At 47.5% G+C, this 9246-nt stretch overlaps 1 long non-coding RNA gene across 1 annotated transcript in view; it reads left to right on the top strand.

Annotated features, from left to right (window-relative positions):
* Positions 1–5697: 5697 nt before the first annotated feature.
* Positions 5698–9246, top strand: part of LOC109289990 — a 17185-nt gene continuing 13636 nt past the window's right edge. The window contains exon 1 of the long non-coding RNA XR_002095478.1: positions 5698–5730. This is a non-coding gene — a long non-coding RNA (uncharacterized LOC109289990). The remainder of the gene's footprint in view (positions 5731–9246) is intronic.

Genomic DNA, 9246 nt, shown 5'->3' with positions numbered 1-9246 from the left:
CTCACCCACTCGCAGGCAGAGCCTCGAAGTGGTGAACTGACTCAGCAGAACCCAGCTATAGTCAGCAAGGTCTTCACAGGCAGGAGGGTTTCTCACAACATGAGCACGATAGAAAACAGAAGACACCAGACACTGGGGCTCATTCTAGTTGGCTGACTACACTAACCACAGTATCCTGGCTGCCATATGCATAGAAACCTTTTTTTCTATACTGTTGCAACGTTATAGGACTCTTGTGTGCCTGATATCCTCCCAAACATGAACAACTCCTTTCCTTCAGAGCCTACCAGAACTTGCAGGGCCAAACTAGCAGGGTCAGCTCACACTTGGTCATCTTGCAGCTTAGTGCTAAATGCATAACTCAGCTAGGAGTGGGGCGTATACTGCTGTCATGCCCTCCACACTGCTTCCAATGGCAGAGCACAGGTGCCAATTACTACCAGTTTTACCAGCTGCAAACACAAGAGTCATGCTCAAACACTTGCTGACAATCAGTGAAGTTTCTAATCAGGCTAGAACCATTCATCTTCCCCATCCACTGCTTCAGGTGACAGAACCAGACTCCCTGAAACCAGAGGTGAGTATTAAAAAGACTGATAGTTTTTTAGCATGTAAAAAGTTGATATCCTTGGCTAGATGTTCCCACGAAGGGCATTACCCTGTTCCATTAGTGACGGCAAGCCAATCAAATCAAATACAATCAAAGTATGATTATTTCAAATGCTCTGAAAACATCCAACTTGATGACTAGACCTATGATTACAAAGTCCTTTTATTTTCTGTACCATCTCCTGTGCAAACCCTGCAGAGTTTAATCTACTCTACTTACTGAAGCAAAATATTAGATAAAGGAGAGAAAAACTAAATACCAGATCCCATTCTACCAGAGGCATCTAAGGGTTTCCCTTAGATACCTGTCTGTTGGGCTTTCCTCCTGACCACAGCTCCATTATCAACAAAATGAGGCCCAACCACTTGCTTCCACTGAGTCCAATGGAAACCAGCAATTAGAACAGAAGATGACTCTGAGCCAGCCTGAGACGTACTAAGACACTCTGACCTGGGAATCAGCAGATGGGACTGCTGCCCCATGTTTAAGGGAGCTGTAAGAAACTGCCCAAAACAAAGGCAAATGCAAGCCAGCCTAGGAATCTGAATGCTCTAGGCAGGGACACTTCCACCAGGTACTATTCAGGAAAAGGGCATAAAAGTGGATGAAACACAGCTTGGATAGAGGAGAGTAAAAGCCTATGAAAAAGGACAGAGAAAGAAGCCTAGACACAGCCTAAATAACAGAGCAGTTAAACCTAAAGGTTGATCTTTTGAGTGAGAATGCAGGCAGAAAGGGGCTTGAATTCCCTCTGCTGTCAAGGAGCGGGTACATAAACAGATTGCATCAAAGGCACCTGACTTCAACACCAGCTTCTCCTAAAAGGAGCGACCTCCAAGACCCTGAATTTTAGCTAGGGAACCTAACGGGGCATTACTGAGTATGGATTTCAGACAATACAGAGTTCTAACAACAAACAAGGAACTTCCCGTAAACTGTGTCTCATGCACAAGTCACAGGCGTTTAACGGGGATGACAGCTTCCAGAGTCCCCATGACAAATAGCAGCAGCACATTCATTAGTATTTGTTAGTTGTGTTGTTGCAGCACCCAGGAGCCCAGTCCTGGACCAGAACCCCTTTGTGCCAGGAGCTGCTCATCTCTGTCCCCAGAAGTGGTTAAAGGGAGAAATAACCATCTCCATCTTTAAACATCACAGGCCATGCTTTCATCCTGCATCCACCTGCTCTTCTAGCTGGCATCTTCAAGCCGGGTAAATAGGGCTAGTTACCCTGTCTGCACAGGCCAATGAATCAGGATGTGGAGCAATTTCACTTGTTTACATCAGTGATTTTCAGTCAAGGTTCCCTGGCACCCTCAGGTGGCTTGAGATCCTTTGAAAGGTGCCGTGGAGTGCCATGCAATGTTAGCACTGTTAGGTATGCAAACACAAATCACAAGATAAAGCCAGAGATTTTGAATGGGAATCCATAGTGTTAAAAACATTCTGACTTGTTGTGGGCTTTCTGAGTTTCTGCAGCAGAAGAATTGCTCTAGTATTTTTCTATAATTAAAAAATGAGAAAAAACTAAGAGCTGGCATTTTCCAAGCGGGGACTTGAGCCAAACGAGGGGCAGCCTTGAGTCTCAAAAAGGCTGAGAACCACTGGCTTACGCAAACCATGGTCCTGCATCAAACTATATTCCTACCTTTTGGGAGGAGGTTAGTGTCATTGTCTCCTTGCAGTCCATGTGCTCAGGTACTTGCATGACCACACTTGGACGACAAGTGGGAGAGGCCCATATGGTCATCATTACACCCTTAAGAGCAGGGGTGTCCAACCTGCAGCACAGGTGCCACAAGTGACATGGGCAGCTTCTGCACGGCATGCAGCAGATCAGAGAGAGGACAGGCAGCACAGTGGCAGATAGGACAGGCAGCAGAAAGTAAAGCAGGAAATTGGGCAGGGAGCAGAAACAGAACAGCAGATCAAACAGGGAGCACAGGGCAGGGACCAGAAAACAGAGCTGCATCTTCATCGGGGAGCACATGGCATGGGGCAGAGCAGAAGATGGGGCAGGGAGCGCAAAGTAGGAAACAGGAAGAAAAGCAGCAGATGAGACAGAGGAAGGGGATCACAGCGGGACTTAGGAAGGGTGCAGGGCCAATTTGTAGCACGCTGGCCCAAAGGGTTTCCCCCCTGCTCTAGAAGTGGACAGGGGCATAAAACAAGATAGACCCCAAGGACACAGGACTGAGAAGAGTTACCCAGGGCCTTTAACCCAGTCTCCTGTGTTCACAGGTAACTACATTTTAAAAGGGCCCACAGGAACCTCTACTCTCCCACACCACAGCCACAGGGCAGCCTAAGAAACCCCCCTGCAATGCACCACAGGCAAAGAACAGGAAGGAGAACAGCACTGCCAATACCCTGTTGCCAATGCAGCAACAGGAAATTAGTTAGGTTAAAATATGCTCAGATGATCCTAGGCAAGGGCAAAGAAGTACAACAGGGAGTGTTGGGGCAAAGCGCTCACGGCCTCCAACAGGAACAAGACCTGGTCCCAAGTGATTAAATGTAAACATATCATTAGAGGAGCTAGTCCTTTATAACTCCTTGCCTCAGACTGGCCCAGGGCAGTGGCTGCTGCTGAGTTTGTTTGCACAGATTGCTCCAGCTCAGCTGATCTCTAGCACTGGTAAAGTAGGCAGCCTGCATGCTGCTGTGGGGTCTGTGTGGGATACAGGAAGGCCTGGGGGACTGGCTACTTGCTGTTTGTTATGGGGTGAAAAGGAAGCTCTAAGTGGTCTTCTGTCCTCTATTAACAGCAGGATGGAGTCAGGATGGAGCCAGCAGGCTGCAAAGTCAGCCTTGTTTTTTAAACACACATGGCAGGGCCAAGCCTTTTAACCCTCCAATACCCCTTGGTTCCTTGAATAAGAAAACAGTAGCCTTTGGTCTAGAAGCTCAACAGCTGGGTGTAACTCAGGGCATTTCTCTGCTAGTACAGAAACAAACAAGAGATAAGATTAAAATGCAATAGAAGGAGCCACCCTTGCTTTGGGGGGTTATTAAAGGCAGGCAGTCTGGACTGTATGTCATGCTGTGTACTCTGATCTCTTCTCATACTGGACAATTATCTCAGAAACAAAGCCACACAAGACCGTAATCTCATGACAGAGTCAATCATGCATCTGACTGTCAGGAGAGCATGCTATGCTCTATATAGCATTTCTCTGGTTTCAGATCACCAGTGCTTTGCGCCAAGTACATGGATGAAAGCACAGCAGTGAACCACGATGTTTCTTCTACCACATCAGTTTTACCTTCAGGGAAAAGGGCATGGTTTGGGTTGTACAAGTCATTGGGCTCAGGAGAGGCAGCCAGGTTCTGCAGGTCAGGAGAGATGATATTGTCTCCACGCCTGGCACCAACTCACTGGGCAACCTTCATTGCTTTGTGCTTTGGCATCTTCAGCTGTGGAGTGGAAATAATTCAGTTGACCCACTTGATTAATGGTGTAGTATCAAGAAGCAGGCTCATTCTGCCTAATTTCGAAAGCCTGAGTAGGCACAGCTCCTCGAGCATCACATAACCAGCTCAGCTCAGGCATAGTGTCCACGATGAGAAGAGGAACCAGGAGAGAGAGTGAGGGATAGAAATTCCGACCATGATGCATGAGCACAGTCTGAGAGTTGGTGTTTCCTGGCCAAAAGTCATATGGCCTGCCCTCACTCTCTTCCAGGGCAAGAAGCAACATCCCTCCAGCCGCAACACGTGGTTAGGATGCAATTTTGCACTTTAGCATTAACAAACCATTCTTGTCTTCAGGATGGCAGCAACCAAGGGACTGGCAGTCACAGGGTAGGACTATGTTTTGCCTGCACAACTTTTGCCAGCTCCTAGCTGCTGTTGTTGCTATGAGAGCACTGGGATGCTTCCATGAACAATGCACTCTCTCATTGCAAGGGTTTCTCCCAGCAGAAGACCTGGCACACGGGGGTAGAGCTTTGGGCTTACAGCTGCCAACATGGCTGTGTTGCTGGAGTGCATGTTTATGGGCATTTTGCTGGCAGCATTTGATCAGACGGGGCAGGTGTCACCTGGGTGGCGGCTGTACTCAGGTTGTAGAAAGGCTGGATTTTGTCAACATACATCAAAATGTGCGCATGGAGGTTACGGACCAGCGGCAACAGGTGAATTCTGTTGACAAGCAGTGTGAGCCAGGGCTTGGGCGACTCCTGTTCCACTCAGAAAAGCAGCAAGCAGCACACTGGTCACGTGTCTAACTTGGACAGACTGGTCAGCAGATGGGAGTTTAGCTGACTGGACGCCAAGAGATCTCTGCTTCTCTCATTAGCGGGGATTCTCAGCCTGATACTAAAGGGTAATATTATACTTTCCTGTGCTAAAAACCTGCAGATACAGATGGGAAGCCCACCAGGCCATGAGCGCAGCTTCTGAGACATATATAGAGTTCCCCGATTCCTGTCAAGTGGATCCTTGTCAGGGTCTGGGCCCTCCACAGTAACGGCTGCCCAGTCCACATCCTTGGCTCCCTCTAATGCCACACTGCTGCTGCCTGCTTTTCCTGCTCCTCATTATAAAAGGAGGTGCCAAGTGCAGTGCTCATTAAAATAGTTCCAAGAAATATTCGATTTTATCCAGGCCCTGAAGAGTGCATACTGCACATGGCAGCAGCTCCCTCAGGCCCCAGCTCCCAGGCCTGGGCATTGCCATGGAACCAGGGAGAACAAGACACCTCTGGGCTCCCCAGCCACCCCATGCTCCTGAGTGCACAGGGGAGAAAGGGAGCATAGGCCTGCTGCTCTGAGCACATCACAAGCCTCTTCACTCACCAGCCCAGGCTATTACCCGAGTCCAGAAAGGCTCAATCCTCAATTTTTTGCTGACAGCTTTCACTGGCTTCAGGGAAAGCAGAGCGTTTTTAGCCCTCATTGCACACTTCCATGGAGAATTAACAGCCCCTATAAGCAAAGGCCTGCACTGCTTGGTGAGCTGAGGAAGCCCAGCAAAGCAGGGAACGGCACCAAAGCATACAGGACTGGAGCACTGGATTTTGTTGTGCTTTTCTGGCTGCTTCTCATGCTATTAGCATTAGGAAATGATTAACTTTATCACAAAAGCACCCTGTCTCTCCTGGACATTTCAGAAACATGGTAAGTTTCCTGCTTGCCAGGGAGATACACAGTACCTGCAGATCCCACGGCTGACTCCCTTCTAGCACTGGATTCTTTAGTGCTGGCAGAGGACTGTTATTATTTTTGTTTCTTTGACATCTGCAACAGGAAAGGCGGCTTTTTGTTATCATTCCTTTTAAGCACACAAGCTGAGCCAGTCTCTCTAGTGAGGATTTTGCACTCATGACCAAGGTGCTCAAAGATCAAGGGCCTGATCCAAAGAGATGACTGATTTCAGTGAGCCCAATCCTGCATCACTGTCTTCTGTAGGAACTGCAGATTTTTAGCCCCATTCAGAATCAGCCCAAAAAATTAACTTTTCTGAACAAGTAATTAGATATGTTATTCTGAGTGGACTGGATTTCCCACAGTGATAATTGTGATATTATGTCTGAAGGAGTACACAGTACCTTGCAGACATCACAGTCCTGTTCACAACCAACAGGCAAATTATTCAGTGTGTGACACTATCAAACCATCTGAGAATAGTTTGGGAGTGGGGTGTGGGGTAAGAGGCTGAGGGGAGGTGTAACTTTGCAGGGGAAAGACATTGGCAAAGCTGCTTTGATGAAAAGAAGCAGCAGGGCCCAAAAGGTTGCAACCTCTTGCCTATTGAATGTGGTACATTTTAATCCAGCTGTGGGCAGGTATGGGAGTGGGATCAGAGAATGGCTAAGGCGGGGAAGGCTGAATAGAAGAAGGGAAAGCATTTGAAAGAATAGGTCACTAGCAGCATAAGAGGAAGGGACTATTCCAAATACGGTGGCATGAGGAAAAGAGACAAGCAAGACTTACGTACAGAAACTAAACAATGCTGAGCTTAAGGCATTTGGGGGGGGGTACTGTTTCTGTTCCTTTCTCAGCCTCTTTAAGGCAAATCCTATGTTCCAGCACAGATTTTTTTTCCTGTGACATAGAGGTGCAAAAAGGCAGACAGGAAAGCCCACGAAATGCACAGCTTTCCCTACTACATCATTTTGCCCAGGGCCAAAAGTGACAGCCATACCTGGGCAGGACTTCACTGCTTCCAAACCTGGCCAAGCTCATTCCGGGTTCAGTGTTCTCTACTGGTAGTCTCCAGTGTGGAGCTGGGTTTGCATTTCTACCAGGAGCAACTCATCCTTTCTGGTTACAGAACAGGGTTCTGACATGTCACCTTCCTAAAGCCGAGACCATTCTCAAGAGAAGGACCGTTTCCCTTCCACAGGTCTAGCAGCAGTGACTGCATGAACACAGAAGTCAGAAAGAGCTGTAATACCAAGGATGTTAAATGGATAAACACAGCGCATAGTTTCTGTTAGGCTAAGCAGTAATCCTACCACAAAAGAACTTTTCAGTGCTCTTGATAGGAGACTGAATTTTCTGAGCTTTCCACTTTGTCATGGATTTTTTCAAAGCAGGAGTGCTCAACCCCTGGCCCACCAGCCAGATTGAGCCCGCCGGGTTCCCCGTGGGTTTGAAAATTTGGCAGTGGGAAAGCAGTGGCAGCTAACTGCCATTCCTGCTGCCATATTTACAAACCTGGGGGAACCCTGCAAGCCAGACAGCATAGCCCTGCATGCTAGATTGAACAGGCAGCGCAAATCGGGCTGGTGTGGGGCACTGCAGGACAAAGTGGGGGGGGCAGGGAGAAGGAGGGTACAGAGTGGCACAGGGCCAAGCAGAAGCAGCATGGGGCCTGATCCTGACATGTAGAGCCTGATCTGACCTGCAAACTGGCCCCATGCCACTTATCCAGCCTGCAGGGCCAAAAGATTGGGCACCACTTGTATAAACCAAAGAAAAAAGATAGCATTTCCAGAGCTGCCTTCTGTTATTTCTCTTTTTCCCTTTACACTGCCCAAACTTCCATCCTGACTGCTGGTCTCTTTGTCCTGTCCTTGTCCCCATGCTTCCTTTTTCCTTGTAGCTTATCTGTTCCATGAATGATTTGCTTCCCAGGATGTGTCCAGAAATCCAAGTTGACATCACTGCCAAGCAGGTCTTGCCTATTGAGTTAGGCTAAGTTACATGGAATAGGAACCTTGAAGTCTTCTGAATTTACCTAATTCCTCCAGGTGAAGTCAGTGAAGTAGTATCAAGGCACTGTCTGGTCACTACTGCATTGTGCGTTTTGCACAGTACAGAGCAGTCAGCGCCTAGCAAATAGTTCCATAGCTTGATATCCACTAACCCTAATGATTCTCAAGGGGGAAAACCAGATCTCTTGTCCCATTGCCAGCAAGCCCCTTAAACCTTTTTTTTAGAATGGAGGTAATTGGGTTGGACATAGGTCAGTGGCAGAGTGCAACCTTCTGGCAGTTAAATGAGATTAGAGGTTCACCTCAGCAGCCTCTATTTCTCTGTCTGTCATAATTTGTTAAGCCTTAGTCTTAAGTAGCTGAGGCAGTAAGGAGCTGCAGATAAACACCAGGAAGCACCAAAAGGTGGAGAACTCATAAAGAGACAAGTTAATGAAGCTTTCTGCTCCTTGTCTTGGGAGGGAGCCGTACAAAGAGGTGAACTGCTTGGAATAGACCCAGGCTGCAGATGGCATTAGCCATCTTAGTTTCTCTCACTTCACTCAAAGGGTTTTAGGTTGAGATGCTACCGGTTTGGAAAGCCTGCTGTTGTATGCAGGCTGTGATTCAGGCTGCCAGGCTTTTTTGTGCCCCTAATACGGGGTTGCTGCAGTTAAAGTGAAGCCTTTTTGCTTCTCACTAGACCGAAGAGCAAGTGTCCATAGATTCATAGATGTAGGGTCAGAAGGGACCTTGCAGATCTTCTAGTCCAACTCCCTGCCCTGGGCAAGAGAGAAAACTGGGCTCACATGACCCCAGCTAGATAATAGTCAAGCCTCCTCTTAAAGACCTCTAAAATCAACACAAAAATTAACCTTGTGGGAAGATTTCTCTCGTCTCTACCCAGGAAAATCCTGATGTTTCTCAGTGGGTGAAACCAAGGCCTGTGTATGATTATTAGTAATGCTTATTCGAGTGGTGCCTAAGAGCAGTAAAGGAACAGGGCACCATTGTGCAAGGCACTGTACACAGAGGAGTAGACAGCTCCTACCCCAAAGATCTGACAGTGTTAATAACTATAGCAAGGCCTCTCTAGAGGGTTCAGGAAAGCCATGGCCTTTTCCTTGGCTTTGCCTTCACTGAGCCTTCTTTTCGTAAAGAAATTCGCTCAGCCATGCTCTCTTTGGTGATGGCAATGGTGGAAAATCTCGTTGTAACCAATCTTAACAGCAACTGGCATTCTAAATACAGTCATCTCCATTGTTTTCTATAAAAGGACCACCTCAGGACCCCTCACCCCCTGATGCCTCAATTTATATTTTCATTGACTGGCTTTCTTGCCTGCATACCAGTCTCTGACTTCTTTTCTGTTCATTCCATCCAGGAAGAGCACACACACCAATTGCAGATGCTTCCTCAACCTGTTGAAGGGTTTTTAAACCCAAAAACTTGCTAAGATATATTTCTCCAACTGTTCAGCTGGTCTAATAAAAGA

This window comes from Gavialis gangeticus, unplaced genomic scaffold, assembly GCF_001723915.1.
Source record: "Gavialis gangeticus isolate Ggan-Ray unplaced genomic scaffold, GavGan_comp1, whole genome shotgun sequence".
NCBI lineage: Eukaryota > Metazoa > Chordata > Crocodylia > Gavialidae > Gavialis > Gavialis gangeticus.
This window is presented reverse-complemented; position numbering and strand designations above follow the sequence as displayed.